The following is a 24,969-nucleotide window of genomic DNA, read 5'->3' as shown; positions in this document are numbered from 1 at the left end:
TTCCAACCTTCATCTTCACCTTGAAGATCCACATTTAGGGTCATGCATATGACATTATAGTCAACCCACAAGACTATCAACTCCATGATGAAAGATCATTGCCAAATTCTGTGCCTCTTTCTATCTTTCCACAAAAGAGTATAACCACATTATCCAGTATTTCAATAGCATCCTTTGTGAGGATTTAAGTTCATAAGGCAAATGTCGAAGTGATTTTTTTAATGTAAAAAGTGCAGAAAAGATTTATCTACAATTCCATCAAGAATCAAGAAAATCTCCTTCCCCTCCATGCAGTGGAGAGCTCTATGGTTCCCATAACTCATAATCCTGCACCGGGTGGGAATACAGCAAAGGTAAGGTAAGATTTTGGTCTTTACCATCACTTACTTCCATGGCTTTGCCCCTGACCAATATGGTGGGCCTTCTTCACTACTGCTGCCCTCAATCCTGCTTCCAGGCATAGAGAACATCAATCAAAGGTAGAAAGTATGGAACGTATAGAGAATGCATCTAGGGCCAGGGATGATGAGCAGGAGAATTTGACTAAGGATTAGCACTTAGGGTCACTTAGGAAGGGGAATCATTTGATATAAGGGTAAGGTAAAGCCACATTGTAGAGAACCTCAAATGTCAGGATAATGAATTTGAATTTTATTTGCTATGGATTGAGGAGCCACTGAGGCATTCTAACATTTGTATGCATTCTAGCCATTTGTATCCCATTCACTCTCAGCTACTAATTACATTCCAGAAAAGTTTTCAAAATGGTCAGCTGTGCCCTAAAGTGAGTTTATTTAGCATAATTTGAAAAAAGATATCTGGTCTCTCCTCAGTGAGGTTCACAGCATAGCTTCCCTATTTTCTATCCCAAAATATCAGGCACACCCATATTCAAAGGTAAATACAGAATTCAGCATGGAGCCAAAGTGGAATGAAATTTGGAGTATTTGCCTCTCTGGATTATCCATGCTGGAGGCTCTCCTCCATTAGCAGAGGTAGGAAGTTGACCATATCGATCCTTACTGTCTGTCTCTCTGTGGACACACATATTGATCCACAGCACTTTCCCATTAAAAGCAAAGAAAGCTAAATACCTCCTTATGGATTTTTAGTTCTTTCAAGAAGCAAGGTTTGCTCACCTCCTTTTCGTCCCTTTTTTTGTTCTGTCTTTCTACCAGTGCTGCAAAGTCTCCTGAATCCTGGGTCTGTATTGGAGCTTGAATTAGGAGCTAGATGAGGCTCTTGGGTACCTCAGCACCCCAAGGTACACCCCTCTCATGAGGGGATAGCTAGTTTCTCTATTCTCTGGACATTCTGTTACACGGAAACAAAGAGGTTCTCTTAGAACCCTCAGGAAGGTCCATTTGGATCCTACAACTGTGGAGTCAGAAATGACCCAAGATTTTTCAGGATAACTGGAGTCTATCAGCATACCTATCAAAATCATGTAAGCATTTTAAGTTTAGGCCAGGTACTGTATATCTGGATGATCTCCAGTTGTTTACAGTAGCCTGGTACTTTGGAAAGAGTACTGGCTGTCGCGGCAGGATCTGGGTTTAAATATACTGATATATATATATGTGTGTGTGTATATATATATACTGATACTGTCTGTCTGTATGACTTTGGGAGAGTGACTTCATTTCACCGGGTCTCAGTTTTTTGTCTGTAGAATGGTAGGGTTGGACTCAGTGGTCTCTAAGTTCCCTTCCAACTCTATACACATGACCTTAAGACCTAGTGCATGATGGGGCTACATCTGCTTACCATGTCAAGCCCAATTAAATCATCATGAACTCTTGTCTCTTACAACTTTGCCCAGTCTTTAGGAAGACAGTGAGAACATTGACATAATTCTTTAGCTCACAGGCAAACAAGATCTCAGACACCATTCAATTCTGTCATTTCAACTATCAGTTCAAAACACCTCTGTCAGTTCAACTCAGACACTGATTAAGCACCTACTGCATATAGCACTCTGCTGGGTGTTGGGCATGTAAAGCTGAAACAAGACAGTCCCAGCCCTTAAGGAGCTTTCAAATCAATAGGTCAAAACTTAAACTGAGATTTATAAAGTGACTATCAGCAGAAGGGTAAAAACTGGTATCTTGGTCCTCAGACCTCCAGTTCAATCTTCTTTCCAAGATATCCTGCATCCTAGTCTGTTTAAAAATGTTTAACACCTAAACCTAGTACTTAAGAAAGCTAGTCTTTGGTAAAGTGGCTGGGCTCACCATCTAAGGTCATCCAGTCCAGGTGGGGACAATTCACTGTCTGTGCCTCATTGTAAATGTGACCCAGTGCAAGTTTGTTTGGGGAATGGGGGAAGGAAATATGTCCTCCCCTCTCCCCTGTTCCCAAGATGGCATGCCATCTGATACAAGGGTCTCTATATACATTCACTTAAACATATTTTCACATTAGTCATGTTGCAAAGAAGAATTAGAAGCAATGACATGAACTATGAGAAGGAAGAAACAACAAAAAAGAGAGCAAATAGTGCTTCCATCTGCATTCAGACTTCGTAATTCTTTCTGTGGATGTGGATCGCATTTTCCATCTTGAGTCTTTTGGAGTTATCTTAGAACCTTGCACTGCTGAGAAGAGACAAGTCTATCAAAGTCAGTCTTTGCACAATGTGACTGTAACTATGTACAGCGTTCTCCTGGTTCTGCTCCCTCTCCCTCTTCATAGTCCACACTCACCAAGGCAAGCTACAGGCTGGCATGTGGCTCAGCCCCAGGACTGTAGTGAACATCAGTCGCCTCCACAGGAGTTCCATGGCCCCAGGGCCCACCAGAAGACTGTGAAGCTGTTTAACTCACTACTGATGGGATTCCTCTGGCTCATCTCCCACTGGGGCTTTATTAATTGTTTATATTGGTGTTTGTTAATTGGCAATAACCAGCCTGATGAAATGTCTTTTAATTACCCCCTCTCAGGGCACAAAGGCTGAGCCAATTGGTGTTTCAATATAAAGTGAGAGGCAAATAGCCCCTCCTTCTTCTACTCCCTTCATTATCACTGTTAAATAAACTACCAACACCTGTCAAGCAAATGGTGTGAAGAAACTCAACCCTTCTGTGCCAAAGTACAGTATCTGGTACATGGGCTCCCTTTCCCCATCTTACTCTAATCCAATCCATGGGATCAGAAAGAGTTCTAGGATCGTAGATGGGACTTCAGAGGCCATCTAGCTAAACCCTCCATTTTACAGATAAAGAAAAATGAGACCCTGAGAATGAAAGTGGTTTGTCCAATGTCACAGAAGTAGTAACTGTCAGAGGATGAACTTGGACCCAGGTATTTTCTCTCCAAAGCCAATTCCTGCTCTACTATACTAGGCATTTATTATGTACCCAATATGTGTCCTACCTGGGCCTCTAAGTAATACAGTGGATTAGAGTTCCAGGCTTATAGACCATAAGACTCATCTTCCTGAGCTCAAGTGGAGCTCAGACACTTAGTAGCTGTGTGACCCTGGGCAAGTCCCTTAACTCTATCTGCCTCAGTCTCCTCATCTGTACAATGACCTGGAGAAGAAAATGGCAAATCATTTCAGTATCTTTGCCAAGAAAATACCAAATAGGCTCACAAAGAGTCAGACAAGATTGAACTACAACAACAGCGTATATTCCCAGTCCTGGGAATACAAAGACATCACAGAACACACTTCCTGCCTTCGGGGAACTTGCATTTTAGCCTCCCTCTTGGAGTATCTCTTCTGAAGGGAGACACCATCCACTTGCCAGGTCTGCCCTATGTAGTATTTCCCTTGCATAGCTTCACATAGGCATGTGCAGGGCACATGCACACGGCCCCAAGGAGGGCCGATGCTGTGATTTTAAAGTGTTTACATTCTTTAGATTTTGTTTGACTGACTCTTGTTGCCTCATTGAGTCATTAGTTTCTACTTGCCCAATTCTAATCTTGATCGTATTGTTTTCTTCAGTTAGCTTTCGCATCTCCTTTTCCATCTGGCCAATTTTTCCCTTTAAGGAGCTATTTTCTCCATTTAATTTTTGTACTTCTTTTTCCATTCGACCAATTTTCCCAGTTAGGTTTTGGGTTTCCTTTTCCATCTGATCAATTTTCCCTATTAGGTTTTGAGTTTCCTTTTCCGTTTGATTAACTCTTCCTTTTAGGGAATTATTCTCTCCAGTTAATTTTTGAACTTCCTTTTCCATTTCTTCAATTTTCTTTTTCAGATTGATGTTCTCATCAGTGAATTCTTTTTTTATGGTTTTAAAATCATTGGCCAGTTTTTCTTTTATATCCTTCTTCAGACGTTCCAGGTAATCTAGTTGTGCTTGCGAGAAATTCATAGTCCCATCTGAGGTTTCAGATGGAAGTACAGTCTCAGCTCTGACCTCTTTGGTGTTTGTGTTTTGGTCCTTATCCCCATAGAAAGATTCTATGGTTTTTTCACTTTTCGTCTGCTTTTTCCGATTCATGATGTTGGCTGAGTGTTGTAGCTTTTGGTTCTTTCAGTCAGAAGATACAGATCTTTTAAGTTGAGTTGATGTTTGTCTAGGCTAAAAGCAGGCTTTTTTTTTGTTGTTGTTGTTGTTTCCCAGATCAACCCTGGGTTTAGCTTGATAGGTGTGTGGGAGGTGTGGTCTGGTCTCAGGCTATCTCCTCAGCTGGCCTGAGGCAAAGGCAAGGTCCAGGGGGATGGTGATCCCAGCTTCCCTATTGTCTTCCCTTTTCCCCTGGAGGGCTGGGGCACGCCTAGAGGCTAATGCGTGTTCCCGCCCCTCCTGGGGCTCGTCTCCCGGGCTGAGGCTTGCTTGGGTCTCAGTGCGAATTTTTCTCTGCCCTGGGTCGTCTGTCCCTCCAGATAGCCTCCACCACGGTAGGAAGAATCCTCCTTTGCCACCTCTCCAGCCTCTGGTGTTACGAGACCACTCGCCCCTTTCTGCTGCTCCCACTGATCCAGGATCAATCTGGGGAAGAATTTTATGGTTCCCTCACGGTCATCGGGGGGGAGGGGAGAGCACTTACTGATCACTCCTGCATCCCAGCTTCTGGATGTTCAAGTAGTGACCCACTGAAGTCCCGTCTTTAGGCTGAAGATTTCAAAGGCTGTTGCGCTGATATCGTTGGCTCGGCCTGGCTTATCTCCTGCTCCGCTGGTCTCGCCCGCCACTCTCGGGCCCCTCGGGTCACCTCCGCCCTGCCGCGCCGACCGCGCTGCGCTGTGCGCCGGGCTCTTACCCCCGCGGAACAGATCCCTCCCGTGGACCTTCCAGTCCAGCCTGGGCTCCGAATCTGTCAAAGTCCGTCTCCCACTGGATTCTACACCTCCAAAGTCTGGTCAGACTCTCCCCCCAGAAATATCCAAAGGAGTTTTTCCAGGAGCTTAGGTGAGTCGTTGCTTTCACTCCGCCATCTTGGCTCCCGATTTTAAAGTGTTTAGAAGAAGGGCCTCCCAAGCATCTCCATCATTCAACACAACCAGGAGACACCAAGGAATTTCAGGTGAATATGTCACTTGAGAGCTCTGTCATGTTTATCACTGAGAACTCAGGGAGTGAGGGAGGGGGTGTTACTTTATCAGGTAACTGACTCTCAGAAAGTGGGAGTAGGGTGGTAGGGGGAGGTGGTAGGGGAGGAGAGGTGCAGGTGAATGTGTTTGGACACAGTAGAGGTGTCAAACACCATGGTCCACTCCATCCAGCCCACAACATTCTCTAGTACAGCCCAAACCAGATTAAAGCGTAATTTGGGACTATTAAGCAAAGCATACAAATACAATTAAACCTAGATAATATTAATGTGTTTTTCTAAGTCAGTATCCTTAGGGATAGGGATTCTTATGGCTACCTGCTTCAGTCTGAGTTTAACACCCCTAGGCTATATAGGATATAATACATTTTGATGGGGGCTGGACAAGAGAATCCATGGGGTTGCAAAGAGTTGGACAACGACTGAATGAATGAAGAGAAGTAACTTCAAAGGGCAAGAAAAAAAGGAGAAGGACAATGGATCAGGCTACTGATAATCACTAATATTCATATAGCACTTACTAAGAATTTCATTTGGTCATTACAATAACTCTGGGAAGTAGATAGTATTATCATCCTTACAGATGAGGAAACCGAGGCAAACAGAGGTTAAGTGATTTGTCCAGGATCTTATAGCTAGTAAATGTTGAAGGCTGGATTTGAACTCAGGTCTTTCAGACTCCAGGCCCAGCACTCTATCCACTGTATCACCTTGCTGTCTAGGCCTAAGCAGGATGCTGCAAAGTCGGGGCTCTGTCTCTAGGTAAAACCAATACCCCACCATTCTCAGCTTCACTTAGCTTCCCAAGGCCAGCTCATCCTCCTAGAGTCTATCCAAAGAATTCACTGCTCCCTAAACTTTCCTGTTCCTTGAGCCCTGCCCTTTTCCATCCTTTCAACCACTGGGCATCGTGGTCCTGCTTCACTCAAACGCAAGCTTGGCAATCTGAGTCCTAGTACCTTGGACAAAAGCAGCTGAGTTTGAATTTCAGCCCTGCTGGTGGCCTTGGGCAGATCACTTATTTGGCAAATCTGGGTCTCAATCTCCTCATATGTAAGATGAGGGGATTGACCTTGAAGACTTTGCTCCTTTCATCTTTTAATCTATGTTCTTATTGTAAGGATGTGCCCTTTTAGACTTTAGTAAAATTGATGGTCAGAAGGAGCAAAAATATTGGTATGTAAAGGGAAGCCCTTTCAGATATAATAGAAACATTTCTTAGCTTGGAAAAGGTCTGAGGCTCAAACAACTCTGTGTTATACGAAGAGGCCAAGGACACAGTGAAGTTTCCCCTAGAGTGGCACAGTCAATAGAGCGCTGGTCCTGGAGCCAGGACGACCTGAGTTCAAATCCAGCCTAGGACACGTAGTAGCTGTGTGACCCAGCTATTTCAATGTCCTCAACTGTAAAATGGGGATCATAATAGCACCTGCCTCCCAGGGTTGTTGCAAAGCTCAATTAAGATAATGTTGTAAAGAGTTTAGTACAGCCCCTGGTACATAGTTGGTGTTTAATAAATGCTTGTTTCTTTCCCTTCTTCCAAGGGCACAGGGTGTCTTTGTCTTCAACCACTAATCTGCATAGGAATATGGGAAGGGTAACTGGTTGATCACCATAAGTGAAGGAAGAGTCGCTCCTTGAAGGAGTTTGCTCTGGAGAGGAAGAATCATATAACAGAAGAGTGGAAACTTCTTCTACCTCCTGATTAGAAGCATCAAAATTGAGCTAATTCTTAAGAAATTAAAGAGAAGAGATTTCTGTCAATCCTAGACTACCGTTCATTGTCCTGGCTAAATGAGCACTGTATCATTCCAGCTGAAGAAAGCACTTTAACTCTTAGCAGAAGAGAGTATAGGAGTGCCCAGATACTCCTGACACTGGAAGTGGTAGCAACAGCAACTACCCATCAAAGAGTGATCCTGAGAAATCAATCTGTCTAGCACAGACATCATGCCCCATGAGGAGCTCAGAAAATGAGCGATCTGCCCAGCACGATGTTGCAAGCAGCTCCCAGGAACAGAGGGACATTCCAGGACTAGTCTAGAAGCAGCTGCCCAGAAGTAGCATGGCCCGTATGGCTCAGCTGGACAGCCACTATCCAGTGGCCAAAAACAAGCCTGGCCCCGGCTAGTAGCAGCCATGCCCAGAACTTAAGCAACTAGTTCAACTTAGCCCAGCTGCCTCCATGAGGTACCAGTTCTGAAGCTGAGGTACCAGCTTGTTTGCCCAGGTACAGCAGCAGACTAACCTGCCCAGCTGAGATGTCATACCCCTGGGAAGAGTCAGTTCAGCCTTGAACAGAAAGGTGACCAAGCTAGTTTGAGCAGAGTGCTTGTATTGCAGAGGAGGAGAGGGAGGCCTTGAATGCCTGGTCAAAGAGTTTGACCTGGAGTCCATAGGTAATTTGTTGTTATTCAATTGTTTTATTTGTGTCTGACTCTTTATAATCCCATCTGGGGTTTTATTGGCAAAGATACTGGAGTAGTGTTTTGCCATTTTCTTCTCCAATTCATTTTACAAATGAAGAAATTGAGGCAAACAGGGTTTAGTGACTTGCCCAGAGTCACATAGCTAGTAAGTGTCTTAGGCCGGATTTGAACTCAAGAAGATGTTGGTTCCACGTCCACTGCATCACTCCCTAGTAGGCTACATCAATCTCTTAGGACCAGAGCTCCCATACTACCAACACCCATTATATTTTGCCACAAATATGGATTGGGGGCTGAGGTTGAGCCAGAGGGTGAGAGGATCAACTCCCAGGTTCAGCATGCCCTTTCTTTTTCCCATACCCCTCCAGCAAAGGATCCCTCACTCCCTGTGTATATCAGCCAGAAGAAAGTAGCAACAGCTTGCTTGGGAGAGCACTAATGGAGAAGTGAGGAGGGGCTGTTCCCTGCCCAGTATCCCCACTGGGTTCTTGCCAGGCCTGATGGTGTAGGAAAAAAGTGGCCAACCTCTCTGACAAGGCAGGTGTGGGCCTAGAAAATGCATAACAGTCTCAACAATGAAGAAAGGGAAGTCAGCTGTGGAAAAAGGGTGAAAGACTGAGCCAGCACCTGCTGCTGGGCCCTTGCCAGGACATGTAGAGAGGGTGCCAAGCAGCCACCTCCCAAGATAGTGCCTGTGCTCAGGAGGGCAGCATGCCCAGGCTGTGCATCTGGTTTTTCTCTGCAGCCCCCTTCCTTAACCCATCTTTCTTTCGCCCCTTAAGGGACAGCAGAGTCTGTCTTGTTCTCAGAGTTTAGAGTTGGAAGTTCCCTTAGAAAGCATCAAGTCCAACCCTCTCTTTTTTTTTTAGAGAAGCTGAGGTCCAGTGAGATTGTGACTAGACCAAGGTTATAGACAGTCTGTAAAAGATCCAGGATTTGAAGATAGGACTTATTCTTTTCTACCCAGATGCCTCTTACTGAGATGCAACTGATCTCAGTCTCTTTTCTCAATTACCCAAAAGCATTTACTGAGCATCTGCTGTGTGCTCAGCCCCATGAGGATATGAAGGTTGAAGCCTTTCCTGCCCTTTCACCCTATGCCCTGCTCCTAGATCAGTCTTCCTTCTATCTATGTAACATGGTTGACTTCGACCTCGCTCTATCAAGGCCAGGTCTGTCACATCAACCCTCAGAGTTCCATGGGGTACTGAGGAATCTGGGATATCTTTTTTTCTGATCCCCTCAGTAACTGCATCCTCTCTATTTTTAGGAGGTCAGTGACTAGCACTTCAGTTTCATTTAAGAATTTAATTGACTTTTTAATATAGCAAGAATAAATATACAAATATTTTCCGCCTACACCATGGGGGCATAATCTGTTTTACAGCATCCAGATCTGTAGCAGGAATTAGGTTCACAATTTAGCTCAGTTGCTACAAGCATTGGTCCCACCAAATTCCTACCCAAAGGTACCATTATTGTCAGGCTCTGCTGGGTGAGAGTGCCCACCCTATGCTCCTCAGAATATCAGTGCTTGGCTGGATTCTTGGATTCCCAGATCCTTATGGCTAAAGTTTCTGGTTCTAGATCAGAGATGTCACTCCTTGCACCTAGAAAGCAAACAGTAGAAAAGGTCAAAGACCCAGGCCTCACTTCCCCTTACAGCATGGTTTTCTTATCAGAAGCCATTAATGAGTGACTTCAGACTCCAATGTCAGGGCTAATTCTGGTCTTTTTAGAGAGACGGATAGTTCTGACTTCACAGACCTTGAAAAAAAAGGCTCCTCACAACTATTTGATAGGCCAACTGGAACCAGTTAAAGAGCATCCACAATACTCCTGTCCTTATGATTTTCCTGGAAGTACTCCTTAGTGTCCTCTATAGGGATGGCACCATCTTAGCAAACAGATAGGGCATGCAATGCTCAAGACCCCCAACACACATCCATCTGGGCATGTCATCTTTGAATCTGAAATCCTGCAGTGGCTTCCTATTGCCTTCCAAGTAAGGTTGAGAATCCTTGGTGTAGTATTTTCACAGTTCCACAGAATATACCACAAATTTGGTGGCTAACTCTCTAGGCTTTGTATTACTCCCCCTCCACATCCTGGATGTGCCAGCTACTACTCTGTACCACTCCACACTGCTCCTCAAACACATTCTGTACCCACCTGCCTCTAATACTTGGCTCACATATTTTTTTTCCTACGCCCTTCACTTCCTTTCTTCTCTGCTTTGTTGAATTCCTCTCTCTCTGTCTCTGTCTCTCTCTATCTGTCTCACTCTCTTTCTCTGTCTCTGTCTCTCTCTGTCTCTGTCTCTCTGTCTCTGTCTCTGTCTCACTCTCTCTCTGTCTCTCTGTCTCTATCTCTGTCTCTCTCTCTGTCTCTATCTCTGTCTCACTCTTTCTCTCTCTCTGTCTCTCTGACTCTGTCTCTGTCTCTCTCTGTCTCTCTTTGTCTCTCTGTCTCTCTCTCTCTCTGTCTCTCTTTCTCTCTGTCTCTCTCTCTCTCTCCAGCCCATTATTTCATTGATATAGAAACTCCTTCTATCAATGTAGAGAGTGGCCTGGGTAACCTAACAGGTTAAGTGACTTTTCCAGAGTCATTCAGATTCTAGCAGATTACCCTGAGATTCTGTGGCTGGCTTTCTATCCACCACCCCAGGTAGCCTTTCTGTTGCATCCTTTAAAGCCCAACTAAACTAATTTTACCTCCATGGAAATCCATCCCCAGTACTTAGAACAGTGTCTAACATAGTAGGCACTTAATATTAATTTGTATTGATTGACCATTGACTGGAACAGGACTCCTCCCCCTGATGTCTGCAACTGGAGTCCCACTCATCCATATGCCAACAGGACCCCCCCTTCCCTATTGTTGTGGGTCTGGTATCCTCCTGGCCCCTGGCTCTAGACATTAACCCTCTTCATTCTAGTGCCTTCCCCCTGCTGATTATTTCTAGTTTATCCTGTGCATAGGATACTCCTGTATGGACTTATGTACCCATTGTCTCCCCCCATAAAACTGGGAGCTCCTCTAAAACAAGGATGTCTTTTATCTTTCTTTGTATCCCCAGAGCTTATCACAATGCCTGGCATACAGTAGGTACTTAATAAGTGTTTATTGACCAAGTACTTCAATGAACAGAGTCACCAATTATAATCCTTTCAGCAAGATGAAAAACCATCAAGCCTAATCTTCCCTGCTGCTGGACTCTGAGAACCACTAAGTCTTGTCATCTTCCTTGCATATATGCCCTCAGACCTCTGGTCCTTGCCATCTGCCCTGTGCTGCACTCTCACATATGCACTATCTACCTTAATTAGAATGTGGGTTGTTTGAGAGTAGAGTCTTTGGGCTTCGCTATTTAGCTATTGTTATGTGCTTAATAAAGGCTTCCCCCCCCTCCCCCCGCCATAGATCCTTTCCTAATCCCACTGTCTGTAAGTCCTTTCCCCAAACCTAAAATGGCACTCTGATACCTATCTAGTGCACTTTTGTCATGTGCATCATCACTATCACCTGCATTTGTGTCTTATCCCCTTTCTAAACCTAGGCTCCATGAGAATGAGGACCATGTCCCACTTTTCTTCTCCCCAATTGCCTAGGAGAGTCCTCTACAAACATTAGGTGCTTGCTAAATGTTTGAGTTCAATCAAATAACGATTTTTGTTCTTAAGAGGTGGTCCAGTTGTTGAGGCAAAACTTCTGCACACGGAAACAATTGTGAAGGTATACAATAGGTTTTCAGTCTAAACAGTGATGTGGATTGCAACTCATCCATGTTTGCTCATGCTGGGTCCCTACTGGGTCACTCTTGTCCTTGTTTACCCACTGTGCTGGGAGGCTTCTTTTGATTTTTTTAGTGCTACAAGAACACAGATAAGAGTGTTTTGGTTGTCTATTGGTTAACCCTTGGTCTTACAACATGAGCAGTGATGTTGAATGCCCTTCTTAGAGCTACCCAAAAATGGAATAGGTTATGTCACAAGATGGGTTCCCCCTCCTTGGACACCTTCAAACAGATTAGATGACCACTTGTCAGAAATTTTTTTGTGGGGATTTCTTTTGGAGATGAATTGGACTAAGTGCTGCTGAGGCCCCTTCCACCTCTCAAATTCCATGGTTTGGGGAAGTTACAGTCCATAACTATTTCTGATGAGTTGAAATTGAAGATTAACTAAAGGGTGATAGACAGGTGTATGGTTGGCAGGAGCAGGCTGAAATACATTACCACTGTGGGGAGAAGCAGTGTAAAGCAACAATACAGGATGATACATAATTAAGTGCTAAATTGAGTGGAACAGACGGACATACAGGAGTCCCACTGTACTCTGTCCTGGTCAGAGCACATCTGGGGTATTATGTTCCATTTGCCACATTCTAAGAAGGTCATTAACAAGTTGGTGTGTATCCACAGGAGGACAACCAGGATAATGAAGAGATTCAAAACAGGTCGTGAGAGAACCTTTGGAAGGAACTGAGAGATGTTTAAACTGGAGAAGTGAAGACTTAGAGGGGACATCTGAGCTATCTTCCAACATCTGAAGGACTATCAGATGAAAGAGGGACTAGCCTTTTTCAGAATAGCACTGACACATATGGACAGAGTCAGAGGGTAAAGAGCCTTGCTGTGCTGTAGGCCAATGGCTTAGCTGTCAGGAGACCTGGATTCTAGTCTTACCATAATCACGGGCACTAGGGAACTGTATTCATTTCCCTATAAACCAGTGTGACCATGGAAAAATTATTGCCCTTCTCTGGGTCTCCCTTTTCCTCCTCTGTAAAATGGAAGAGGAGAGAAGGGGGAGGGACTAGATGATTTCTAGCTCAGAGGGTCTACTGTTCTAGGAACTGACCCCAGGGCTGGGAGAGACTCCACCCACTAAATCCCCACAAACACTGAGGAGCTGCAGAGGATGTGTTGGCTTCCTCTGGCTGGAGGACTCTCATTTCGATGAGTGAAATTGGGCCCTGGGGACCCCGACGCCTCATTTCTCTTCGTCACTGTCGGTGAATCAGAACAAATCGATTCTGCAGCAACTTTAATAAATTGATTCAATTTGGCCAACAAAAAAGGCAAAAAGCTGGGGAAATATGTAATGCTTGGAGCCACAGAGCTGAGCACTTAATCTCTGCTCTATAACCCCATCCCAAGGGCTGGCCCCTAAATAATTAAGCAGAATGAGAGTTGGATAAATTGTGATTCCCTTTTAGATACTGATTCTGGGAGCCAACAGTGGTCCATCGATGAAGATGCATAGCTATCCCCAAGCCTCCAGCACACAACTATATACAACCTGTTGCCTCCTTGTGCAGCACACAAAGGCATAATGGAGAGGATGCCAGACTTGAAGTCAGAGAGACCTGAGTTCAAATCCTTCTTCTGATGCTTATGAGCTATGTGACATGAGCCCAGTTTCCTCATCGACATAATGGGGATAATAACATATACAATATCTCCTTTTCAGTGTTGTTGTGTGGCTCAACTGAAATGATAAAGGTCAATTATTATTAGTCTTGCTTATTTTTTTCTCTTTCACCTTAAGTTTTCTCTTACTGTTTTATACTCTTACTTTGCTCCATCAGAGGTTCTTAACCTAGGGTCTGTGAACTTTAAAAAAAATTGCTAACCATATTTCAACATAATTTGTTTCCTTTGTAATCCTTTGTGTTTTATTTTATGCATTTAAAAAACACTATTCTGAGGAGTCCAAAGGCTTCGATCAGACTGCCAAAGGGGCCAAGTATACAAAAAGGCAAAGAATCCCTGACTTAACTAGTTTGTCTCATATTGACTTTAGCCCCATTTCTGTGTCTTCCTCTCTGTTTCTCCTTCTAGGTCACCTTCCATCTTTCCTTTCTTCCTTCCTCCCTCCCTCCCTTCCTTCCTTCCTTCCTTCCTTCCTTCCTTCCTTCCTTCCTTCCTTCCTTCCTCTTCTTCTTCTCCTTCTTTTTTTCCTTCTTCTTTCTCATCCTCCTCCTCTTCTTTTTTTCTTATTCGTCTTTTCTCTCAAAAGAGCATTTGGTCTAACTCGGGGAGGGGGGAATCTGGGCCACATGTGGCCTTCTAGGTCCTTGGGTGTCGCCTTTTGACTGAGTCCAAGTTCTACAGAACAAATTCTTTTCTTAAGGGGATTTGTTCTGTGAAGTGGATTCAGTCAAAGGACCCCACTTGAAAACCTAGGGGGTCACCAATTCCTCACCCCTGGCCAATCCCCTAATTGTACAGCTGAGGAAACTGAGTCCCAATGAAGGGAAGTGATTCACTCAGAGTAACACCCTATCAGTAGAAAATCTACTTTTAGCATACTCCATGGCCAGGCCATGGAAGGGCTATTTTAAAATTTATTATTGATAGCTTTTATTTTTATGTCACCTTCACTTCAAATATGTCCATCCTTCCCTTGCCCAGAAAGCATTGCTTTGTAACAAAGAATTAAAAAAGAGAGGGGGAAAAAAGCATTTCAGTAAAACTTACAAGTAACCAAGTCTGACGGTGAATGTTACTTACCCATAGTTCCTCTACCTCTGCAAAGGATGAGATGTATATTTTCTCACCACTTCTTCAAACGTCAAGCTTGGTCATGATAATTATAGCATTCAATTTCATTTTTTGGTTGTTCTCATTTATGTTGTTTTAGTCACTGTATGTATTTTCCCCTGGTTCAGCTTACTTCAATTCATATCAGTCCATATAAATCATCTCAGCTTTCTCTGATTTCTTCTTAGTCATCATTTCATATAACACAATCATATCCTATTACATCCACGTAATATTACATCCATGTAAAATTACATCCATAATTTGTTTAGCCTTTGTCTAATCAATAGGTATCTATTTTGTTTCCAGTTCTTGGCTACCATACACAAAAAGATACTGCTATGAATATCTTGGTATTTATGGGATCTTTCTTTCTGTCCTTGACATCCTTGGAGTTTTATGTTTAGTATTGATTAAGATCTCTGGGTCAAAGGGTATGGATATTTTCATCACCTTCTTAGCATAATTACAAATTGATTTCCAGAGTAGTTAAACCAATTTACAATCCCACCAGCACCGTGTTAGTGTGGCTGTCTCTCCACAGTTCTTTCAGTGTTAACTTTTGTCATTTTTACCAATTTGCTCCTGTGGAAAAAAAGTTGTTTTGATTTACATTTTGTAACTTGGAGCAACCTTTCAAATGGTTGTTAATTGTCTGCAATTCAACCTTTGCAAACTGTTCATAAGAACACTTATCCATTAGGGAATGACTTTTTGTCTTATATGTCTGTGTTAGTTCCCTGTGTCTTAGATATATAAAAGATAGTTGACGCAAAGATTTTTCCCCCTCAATTGACCACTACTTTTCTTGTCTTAGTTGCATGTAAAGTTATTATTGCTGTCAATGAAGGGTACCAGTCAGGGAAGAATCACCCCCAAAAGCCTAGCCAAGGCACCTCGTGGGACATTGATTAAGCCTAGTCTCAGAAGACTGACAAGTTATCAGTTTGTGTTCAGGCTTTTGGCCCAAAGTAACCTTTTCTGTGTCCTCCTGACACTCCCTACCTTTTCAAGTACCCAGTGTTTTCTCCTTGCCTTGCCCAATCAAAAGCAAACCTCAGGAAATCACAAATACCTAATGAACATAAGTTATGATGCTCTGCAACATTAATGCAAAGTTCCTTACCCAGAGTTCCTCTATCCCTGCCAATAAGGGAGGAAGCATATTTTCTCATTGCTTTCTCAAGGTTAAGCTTCATCATTATAATGACTGGGCTCAATTTCATTTTTTGGTTCTTGTCATTAACATTGTTGTAGTCATTGTGTGTATTGCTTTCCTGGTTCAGTTTATTTTACTTTGTATCAGTCCATATAAGTCATTTTAAGTTTCTCTGATTTCTTCTTAGTCATCATTTCATATAGCATAATCATATCCTATTACATTCATATACCATAAGCAAAAAAAATCACTTCCCTGTTTAAGCCTCATTCATAGGATGGGGATGCATGGTCTAGATTAGTTGTATCAAATTCAACTAGAAACAGGAGACATTAAACCATACATAAAGATCCTATGGGTCTTTATGGGTTGCATATTGACTTAGAAAACCACATATTAATACTACTTATGTTTTATAGTATTTTTATTTATTTGGTTAGATAGATCTCAATTTTACTTTAATCTGATTCATATCACTCAGGGCAGTTACAGGTCATAGGATGCCATAGGTCACATATTTAGTACCTCTGGTCTAAATGGCCTATTTGTATTTCTTCTAAACTCAACATTCTACATTCTATGTACAGATTCACTACATCAAGCATTTATTAAACATCTCCTATCACTGTGTTGAGCTCCAAGAATACAAAGGCAAAAATAGAACAGTCCTTGTTCTCAAGGAGCTTACTTTCTACAAAAGGGAAGGAAAATAAACACAGATAATATAAAATATATATATATGTAACCCATGGCTCCCCAGAGACTCCAGACTTACAGAGACTAGGCTCAAACCTGGGAGCTAACTCCCAATGGTCAGTTTCTTATATTGGACTGCTTCCCCGACCCAGGAGCTTTACTCCAGAGGAATCTTCCAAACAAGACTCAAGTATAACCAGTGTCTAGGTTTACTAGTAACAGTAAAATGTATGTAAAAGGGCTTCCAACTCTCATAAAATTACTCAATGAACAATACCTTGTGCAACATACAGTGTGTAGTGTATAAGACATGACTCAAAGGATTAACAGGTTTCCATGGATAGAGAAATCAAACAACAAACCTTTATTAAGTATCTACTATGTACTAAGCACTGGAGATACAAAGACAAAAGACAAAACATACCCATTAAGCTTCACTTTAACCAAGGAGGCAATATATTCCAAATTTGCCTTCCTTTGGGCAAAACAGGGGTTTATTGGCTAGATTTCTTTCTCAAAGACCAAGTCTTAAACCCATTTCACACTGGATCTCATGGATTGGACAGTCTTCCCAAGTATCACTTAATAGTTATTTTGGGGGCCCTCCAGGCTCATAAGGTCATCCCCCCTTGGTTTTTTGTTTTTTTTTTTTTTATTAAAGGGACCATCCCTTGACTCATTTCTTAAAGAGGCCTATTCACTGAATGGGAGTTACCTCATTCAAAGTAAGAACCTGAAAAGACCTTAGCTTAAAATGGCCAAGGTCTCCCATTGCACCCTGGGCCATCTCTAGTCATCCTGTTGAATATCTGGCCAGTGGACCCAGATGTCTCTGGAGGAGAAAGTGAGGCTGGTGACTTTGCCCAGCCCTCACTCACTCAAATCAAAGTAAATTGCAAGTTGTGTCATCATCTCCCTGATGTCATGGTCTTCTTTAAGAACAACTGACAAACTACACAATATATTCAAAATACATACAAAGAAGAATGAAAGCAAGCAGGAAGGGGCCACTAGCTACTGGAAAGATTAGGAAACACTCACATTGGGCTGAGTCTGGAAGGATTCCAGATGGTAAAGGGAGAGCATTATAGATATGGGAGGAGGGTCAGTTCAAAAGCACAGAGACAGAATTGGAGTGCCATGTATGAGGAACATCAAAATGTTGAGTATGACTGGATGGTAGAGAGTGTGGAAGGAAGTAATGTTTAATAAGATCAGAAGGCAGGAAGAAGCCAGTTTATGAAGAACTTTAAAAACCAAATTGAGGAATTTACATTTGATCCCAGTGGTAATAGGAGCCAGTAGATTTTAATGAGTAGGAAGTGACATGGCCAGACCTGCCATTTTGGAAAATCACTCTGGGGACTACATAGAGGATGAATTGCAGAAGACAGAGAGAGACTTGAGGCAGAAAGACCAATCAGGTGAATATTGCGACAGACCAGACAAGAGGTGATAAGCGCCTGAGCCAAGGTTGTGTCCTTGTGAATAGAAAGGGTTGGATGCAAAAAAATGTTGTGGAGATCGAAACAAGAAAACTTTGCAACTAATAGGATATGTGAGATAAGTGAATCTGAGGAGTTAAAGATGATACCAGCTTCCTAATCTGGGTGATTGAAAGGATGCTGGTACCCTCCATGGAAATAGGGAGCTTCAGAGAAAGGGTGAATTAGTGGGGAGAAGTGAGTTCTGCTCTGGACCTGTGGATTTAAGATGGCACAGTGAATAGAGCACTGAGTCTGAAGTCAAGGAGACTCATCTTCCTGAGTTCAAATGTGACCTCAGATACCAACCCTGGACAAGTCACTTAACCCTGATTGTCTCCATTTTCTTATCTGTAAAATAAGCTGGAGAAAGAAATGGCAAATCTTAACAAGAAAACCTGATATGGAGTCATAAAGAGTTGGGCATAACTGAACAGTAATATGGGGCATCTAGATTGAAATGTCCAATAAGAAGTTAATGGTGATATGGGATAGGGGCTCAAGAAAAAAAGAGCAGGGCTGGAAATCTATGTCTGATCTTGCCTTATTCTCTGGCTCCTGCTCTTCCAGACACAAATTACTGAAAACTGGGACTCTTTACAGCAGAAGCCTCTTCCTCCCCACCATCTCTGCAGAATGGGGTTGCACCAGCTGGCGTCTCCTTAATAAAAGGTCCATGCTTCTCATCCTTTCCCCCATCATTCCTAATGGGCTCATTAATATTCCAGGGGAAGATTAACTCCTGCTCTGAGCCTCTCAGATGGATTCCAACAGTCTGTTTCACTCATCTCTGAGAATAATGGGGCCCATCCCCAACCAAACTTATGACACAGGGACAGACTAGAACCAGAGGAAGAGGACTTCTGGAGGCCCCTCCCAGTTCTGATATGCAAGCTCTTTCTCTTTCTCCTTCCTTCTCAATTTTTGACTTCATAAGTAATTAGAAAGGAAATAGGGATAGATCTAGAGTCCAGAAAAGAGGGAAAGGAGAACAGACTAGGCTTAAGACTCCAGGCAGTCTGATTATCTTCCCCCGATAATAAGCGTTTAGTAAAGTGCCTACTATGTGCCATGCACTGTGCTGAGAACTAGGGATACAAAGAAAAGTGAAAGACAGTCCCTTCTCTCAAGGACCTCACAGTCTAATGGAGAGAAAAAATACAAAGAACTTTAAACAAACAAGATATAGACAGAATAAGTTGGAGATAATCAAACACTCCATTGCTGATCCAAGTCTGCTCAACACTATCTCCATATCTTTGTCTTTATATCTGTGTCTTTTCTGATCCCTCAGCTGGAGAATTCTGGGAAGATGGCAGAGTAGGTTGGAAAATTCTAAGCTCTTCAGATCCCCCACAAAAAAGATAAAATAGCACCTCAGGGCAAACATAGAGTGGTAAAAATAAACAAGAGTAAGGACAGAGCAGCAATCAGAGAAGATCTGGAGAAAAATACCAGGAGGAGGTTTGGTTCCTGTGAAGATCAAAAACCTCCAGGCTAGTTCCACTGACAAGCCACAAGCCCTGGAGCTAGCTAGGTTGGGAAGCAGCCTTGGACCCAAACACAGGACATTTTATCTTCTGGACAGTGAGTAGAGTTGGGAGTCTGAGCCGGGGAAGATTGAGGGCACCTCTGCTGACAAGGAATGCCAGACCCAGCTGTGCTGTGGACTTGGTCCTGGGTCAGAAGGAACTAGTATATACACCCAGTGAGTGCAGAAGCAGTGGGGCAGAGACCACTGGCTGTGGGCACTTATAAGAGGGAGGGAATCCTTAGTTTAGGTTCCAGGTCAGAGGGGAGAACTGAAAGAGGATCTGAGGCCAGAGGTGCCATTCCTCATCCTCCTTTCCCCAGGTGTGATTACAAAAAGGTGATTACAAAGAGATGATTACAAAAAATAAGCTGCTACAAATTTTAAAAATGAGCAGGCAAAGGAGAAAGAACCTAACCATAAAAAGTTACTATTGGAATAGAGAAGACCGAGGTTCATCTTTAGAGGAGAATACTGAAGCAAAGAAAGCCTCTCCTACCACAAAGAGTAACATCCAATGACCAGCTGTCCAAAAAGAATTCATAGAAGAACTTTAAAAAGACTTTAAAAATCAAATGAGAGGGAATGAGGGAAAACTAAAAGAAGAAAAAAAGAACAATCCAAGAAAAACAAGAATATTGTGAAAAGAAAGTCAATCAATTAGAAAAGGAGATCCAGAATCTTAAGGAAGAAAATGACTCCTTGAAAATCAGAACAGGACAAGAGGAAGCCAGCAAAGTTATAAGAGACAAAGAAATATTAAAATAAAATAAAAAGAATGAAAAAATAGAAGAGAATGTGAAACATCTCATGAGAAAAACAACTGTTCTGGAGAACAGGTCAAGAGGAGAAAATAAGAATAATCTGCCAGGCCTAGAGGCCTGTGTGGGCTACCCGAGTCTTCTTACCTCACCTCCGAGGTCTTCGGTTGGCCAAAACCGGATGCTCATATGAGAGAAAGGACGTTCCAGAGTCGAACAAGGGTTGAGCTTTATTTCAGGGTCTTGGTTACAAGTGCAGGGGGGTCTTCCTTAGGAGGAAGAGGGGGAGATTTCCTAAGGAGGCTAAGATCTTAAGGGATTGGAAGTAGAAGTACAAGCGGGGAGAGAGGGGGAGGGGAGAGAGGAAAGAAGAGAAGCGGAGCCTACTGTCCTCTTGGCTCCTCACGTGCTAAGAGAGCTTTCAGGCTTCCTCAATCCTACTTAACCTTCAGCTGCATAGTTTGCATCTGAATATCGTGCTGTTAGATAACAATAGTGTGCCCAGATCCGGGACAATCTCGAGGGCAGGGAGATCTCTCTCCCATCATGTTTCTCATGGGAAGAGGCGGAATTACTCGAGATAGCTCGGTTCACCTCGATTCCCAGCCGTTTCCTGGGGGGGTCTCGTGAGAGCTCTAAGCTTTAGAAGCTCCCACCTTTACCTGCCCGAGACCGTCCACATGGAATTGAGCTTCCAATCCCAACAATAATCAGACTATGTGAAAGCTACAGTCAAAAAAGAACTCTTCCCACAGCTATCATTGTAGTTAAATTGTTCCCCCCCCCCATTAGAGAGTGAGTTAATGTGCTCATCACCTTTCACCAGGATTACTGTAATCTCCTCCTAATTGGTCTCCCCACTTCGAAATTTTCCTTTTTCCAATCTACCCTCTATACAGCTGCCTAAAACAGTCTTCTGAAGACATGGGTCTGATCATGTCACCAGCCTATTTAAGAACATACAGGAGATCTCAACTACCTCTCTCTCTCTCTCTCTCCATATACATACACACACATGTATTACAGGTTAAGTAATATTTAATTACTATAATATTACAGGTTACATATGTATTACAGGTTAAGTAAACACACAGACACATATACAGAGAGAGAAAGACACACGTACATACATACCTACATACACACACCTATGTCTCAGTATTGTTCTGATAATAATTGTAAGATGATAACTGGAAAGTGCTTAGCTCAGTGCCTGGTACATAGTAAATATATAGACACATAATATAGATATTAGTTATTATGTTAATTATATTACTATTATGTCCTTTTTGTATCCCCAGCTTAGCATAGTACCTGGCACATAGTAGGTGCTTAATAAATAAATAAATATTGATTGATTAATTACTGCACTTCCTCCTATATTATATCTTCCATTAGGATATAAGATTCTTGAGGACAGGTATATCTTCATTTTTGTCTTTCTTTCTGTGCCTTACACACAACAGGCTGCTACTGTTTTCTGAACTGAAGTAAACATTTCAGCACCAGCCCACTTTCCAACATCATATCCCAAAAGCCCTTGAGTGCAATGACCTGTTTTAGGAGCTGTGGGGAGCTTACAGAGAAGAGTCGGGGAGATTTCCCATTTGTGGGAGAGCTCCTAATCGGAAGGAGGAAGACATGGGAGTCTTAGTCAGATAATACACCTAGAAAACAAGAGAAATCACAAAGCCACACAGACCAATGCAAATGAACTAGTACAGCAAGTCATTACCAGCACATATTTCTGCTGATGCATGCAGGACTTCCTGACAATATATGACACACTTGCCTCCCACCACCTGTTTGTTAAGAACTGTCAGTGAACTTGACCATTGATCAGTTATAATTTACATTTTGTATGTTTATTTGGAAAATAATATAATCACTATGACTTTTACTCTGTTATATAATAGATGAATTATGTACAATTGGCTTTTCAAAATTTTCTTCTTTCCTTTCCTTTCACTGCCCCCATATGCCCCTTTATTTTTATTCAATGCCCCCCAATTGCACTCAAGTCTACTACTGCCTCCCCTGGATTGTTCCAGCACCCCCAGGGGCCATTACCACCCATTTTGGGAACCTATGATAGAAAGATAGAGTGATCTCTCTTCTGGAAGCAAGAATTCCCCAAGCAATGTTGGCACCTTCTCCAACTCCTCCACAGCTTCTCCCACAGTTTCCCTTTCAGCTAATAATATCCTACAGTATCAATGGGCATACAGTGTATGGAAAGAATCAAATTACTGAACTGAATTGGAAAAATTCTGGCTCTTGGAGATCCCTAACCCCTCTTCTCTGACCCTAGAAATTACTCACACCCATAAATAGTCACATATATGTACACCCAGATATGCATATGAATACACTCCACATACTAACACATATGCACTCCAAACCATTTTCACACCCACAACACCCAAACACACATATAGGGAGGCATATACATAATTACAATATTACAAATATTTTAATTACAATATTACAATAGAAATTTGTAATTACAATATTACAATACAAATACAATATTACAAATACAAAATCCAATAATTCACACTCTGACACACTCACATGTTCCTCTACATATCCCTACACAACACTGACATACGCTATAAGTCAACTACATGTATACACTCCCATGTCTACAAAACATACACATCTGTATATACACAGTTAACACATACATACTCATATACACAACTAGTCTCACATAACACACACTCATACATACAACACCTACTTTCTCCTCCAAAATGAAGAATTGTACTCTTGGAACAAAAACAATCAGGTCCATAGGGGGATGCAAAGAGAGTAAGAGTCAACCATTTTCATAGCTTGGTTGGGGATGCAGGTGAGGGAAGCAAGGCTTAGCTGGAGTGTGTACCCTCGGATGAATCACAGAATCTCAGAATTGAAGGGACTCGGGGTCTAATCTATAACTGCATGAGGATTCCCAGTGTGGGACAAGTGATTATATAAACACTTCTTGAAAACCTCCAGGAGGGAGAAGCCACCACCTCCAGAAGCAGCACACTTCACCATTAGTCTGCTCTAATCTTGGCAAGTTATTGACAGTGAAGAATGTCATATGAATGGAAGAAAGAATATTCTACAGTACACAACACTACAGTAATTTAATATAGAAGTTTAATAGATATAAGTCAATTGCTATAATGAGGACACCAGAAAAGTCTAAGAGTATCTTAGTTGGTTAGTCAACAAACATTATTAAGCACTCACCTGAGCAGTGGGAATATAAGGAAAGGCAAAACTTGGGTTACACACCAAGCAGAGAGATATGTTAGCCAAGGACAGAATCAGTTTATATGATGAACTCATATGTAAAAGTCTTTCAGAGAAGGATGATGGAAGATTATGAGCAATGTCACTTCATTTAGTCATAAATACAGCAAGGCAAAATCACAACCCCCTCCTCACTACCTAGGACATTTAAGGAGGAAAATGGAAAAGACTCCCCCTGTCATAGAATGAGGAGCCAAGCAAGGGAGGGGAGAAGCTTTGGACATACTTTCTGCACTCTAAATTTCAGTTTAAAGAAAAGAGAGAAATTGCCACCGAGACACAAGGGAAGGGTGCAGTTGGATGAACATAAGTTCAAATCTGGCCTTACTCAGACATTTACTAGCTGAATGATCCTGAGCAAGTCAGTTAAACCCAATAGCCTCAAAAGAAAAAGAAACTAAGGAAGTGTAGTGGGGTGGGTGATTGTGTCCTCAAAAGCTCAGCACTCTCTAAATTTCAAGCCTCAATGGCCCCAATCTAATTACAGTTTTTTTGTGTGTGAAGGAGAAAGGACCAAAGGAGTTTCCACAAAAGGATATCCTACTAAGGATATACTATACTACTTAGGATAGACTGAAAGGATTGGGCATTTCAGTCTGGGAGTCTGAAGACAGAGGAAGATATGACTAAAGTCCATGTGAAATTATGAAGTGAGCCCCTTCTTGTTTACCTAGAGAAATACAATGGAAGGATAATTTCATGATTCTCTTTCCAATTTGTACAGGATTTAGACATTCTCCACATTTTCACAACCATTATTATTTTTTAAATATTTATTTATTTTTAGTTTTCAACATTCATTTCCACAAAATTTTGAGTTCCAAATTTTCTCTCAATCTCTTCCTTCCCCAACCCCAAAACATTGTGCATTTTTATTACCCCTTTCCCCAATCTGCCCTCCCTTCCCTTATCCCCATCTTCTCTCTTTTCTTGTAGGGATAGATTGATTTCTGTCCCAGGGGTGGAGCCAAGATGGTGGAGTAGAAAGATGCACATACACTAGCTCTTCCCCCACAGCCCATAAAATACCTGTGAAGAAAGACTCTCAACAAATTCTAGAGCAGCAGAAGCCACAGAACAACTGAATGGAGGAGAATTCCAGCCCAGGGTGATCTGAAAGGCCAATGGGAAAGGTCTTTCACATCATACGCAGAGCTGAGCGCAGCCCAGACTTGGTCTCATGGTATTTCCACAATACTCAAATTATTTCTTTCTGGCTGCTTGCAATATTTTCTCCTTGACCTGATAAGTCTGGAATTTGGCTACAATGTTCCTAGGAGTTTCTCCTTTTGGATCTCTTTCAGGAGGTGATCAGTGGATTCTTTCAATATTTATTTTGCCCCCTGGTTCTAGAATATCAGGGCAGTTTTCCTTGATAATTTCATGAAAGATGATGTCTAGGCTCCTATTTTGATCATGGCTTTCAGGTAGTCCCACAATTTTTGAATTATCTCTCTTGGATCTATTTTCCACATTAGTTGTTTTTCCAATGAGATATTTCACATTGTCTTCAATTTTTTCATTCTTTTGGTTTTGTTTTGTAATTTC

The 24,969-nt window shown here is 42.3% G+C and overlaps 1 long non-coding RNA gene across 1 annotated transcript in view; it reads right to left on the bottom strand.

The window, feature by feature from the left end:
* The window catches only part of LOC140523624 (uncharacterized), a 40,115-nt gene extending 38,839 nt beyond the window's left edge, over nt 1-1,276 (bottom strand). Inside the window, exon 1 of the long non-coding RNA XR_011973428.1 lies at nt 1,140-1,276. This is a non-coding gene — a long non-coding RNA (uncharacterized lncRNA). The remainder of the gene's footprint in view (nt 1-1,139) is intronic.
* Between the last annotated feature and the right edge of the window lie 23,693 nt (nt 1,277-24,969).

The sequence above is a fragment of the Notamacropus eugenii genome, chromosome 2 (genome assembly GCF_028372415.1).
Source record: "Notamacropus eugenii isolate mMacEug1 chromosome 2, mMacEug1.pri_v2, whole genome shotgun sequence".
Taxonomy (NCBI): Eukaryota; Metazoa; Chordata; class Mammalia; order Diprotodontia; family Macropodidae; genus Notamacropus; species Notamacropus eugenii.
This window is presented reverse-complemented; position numbering and strand designations above follow the sequence as displayed.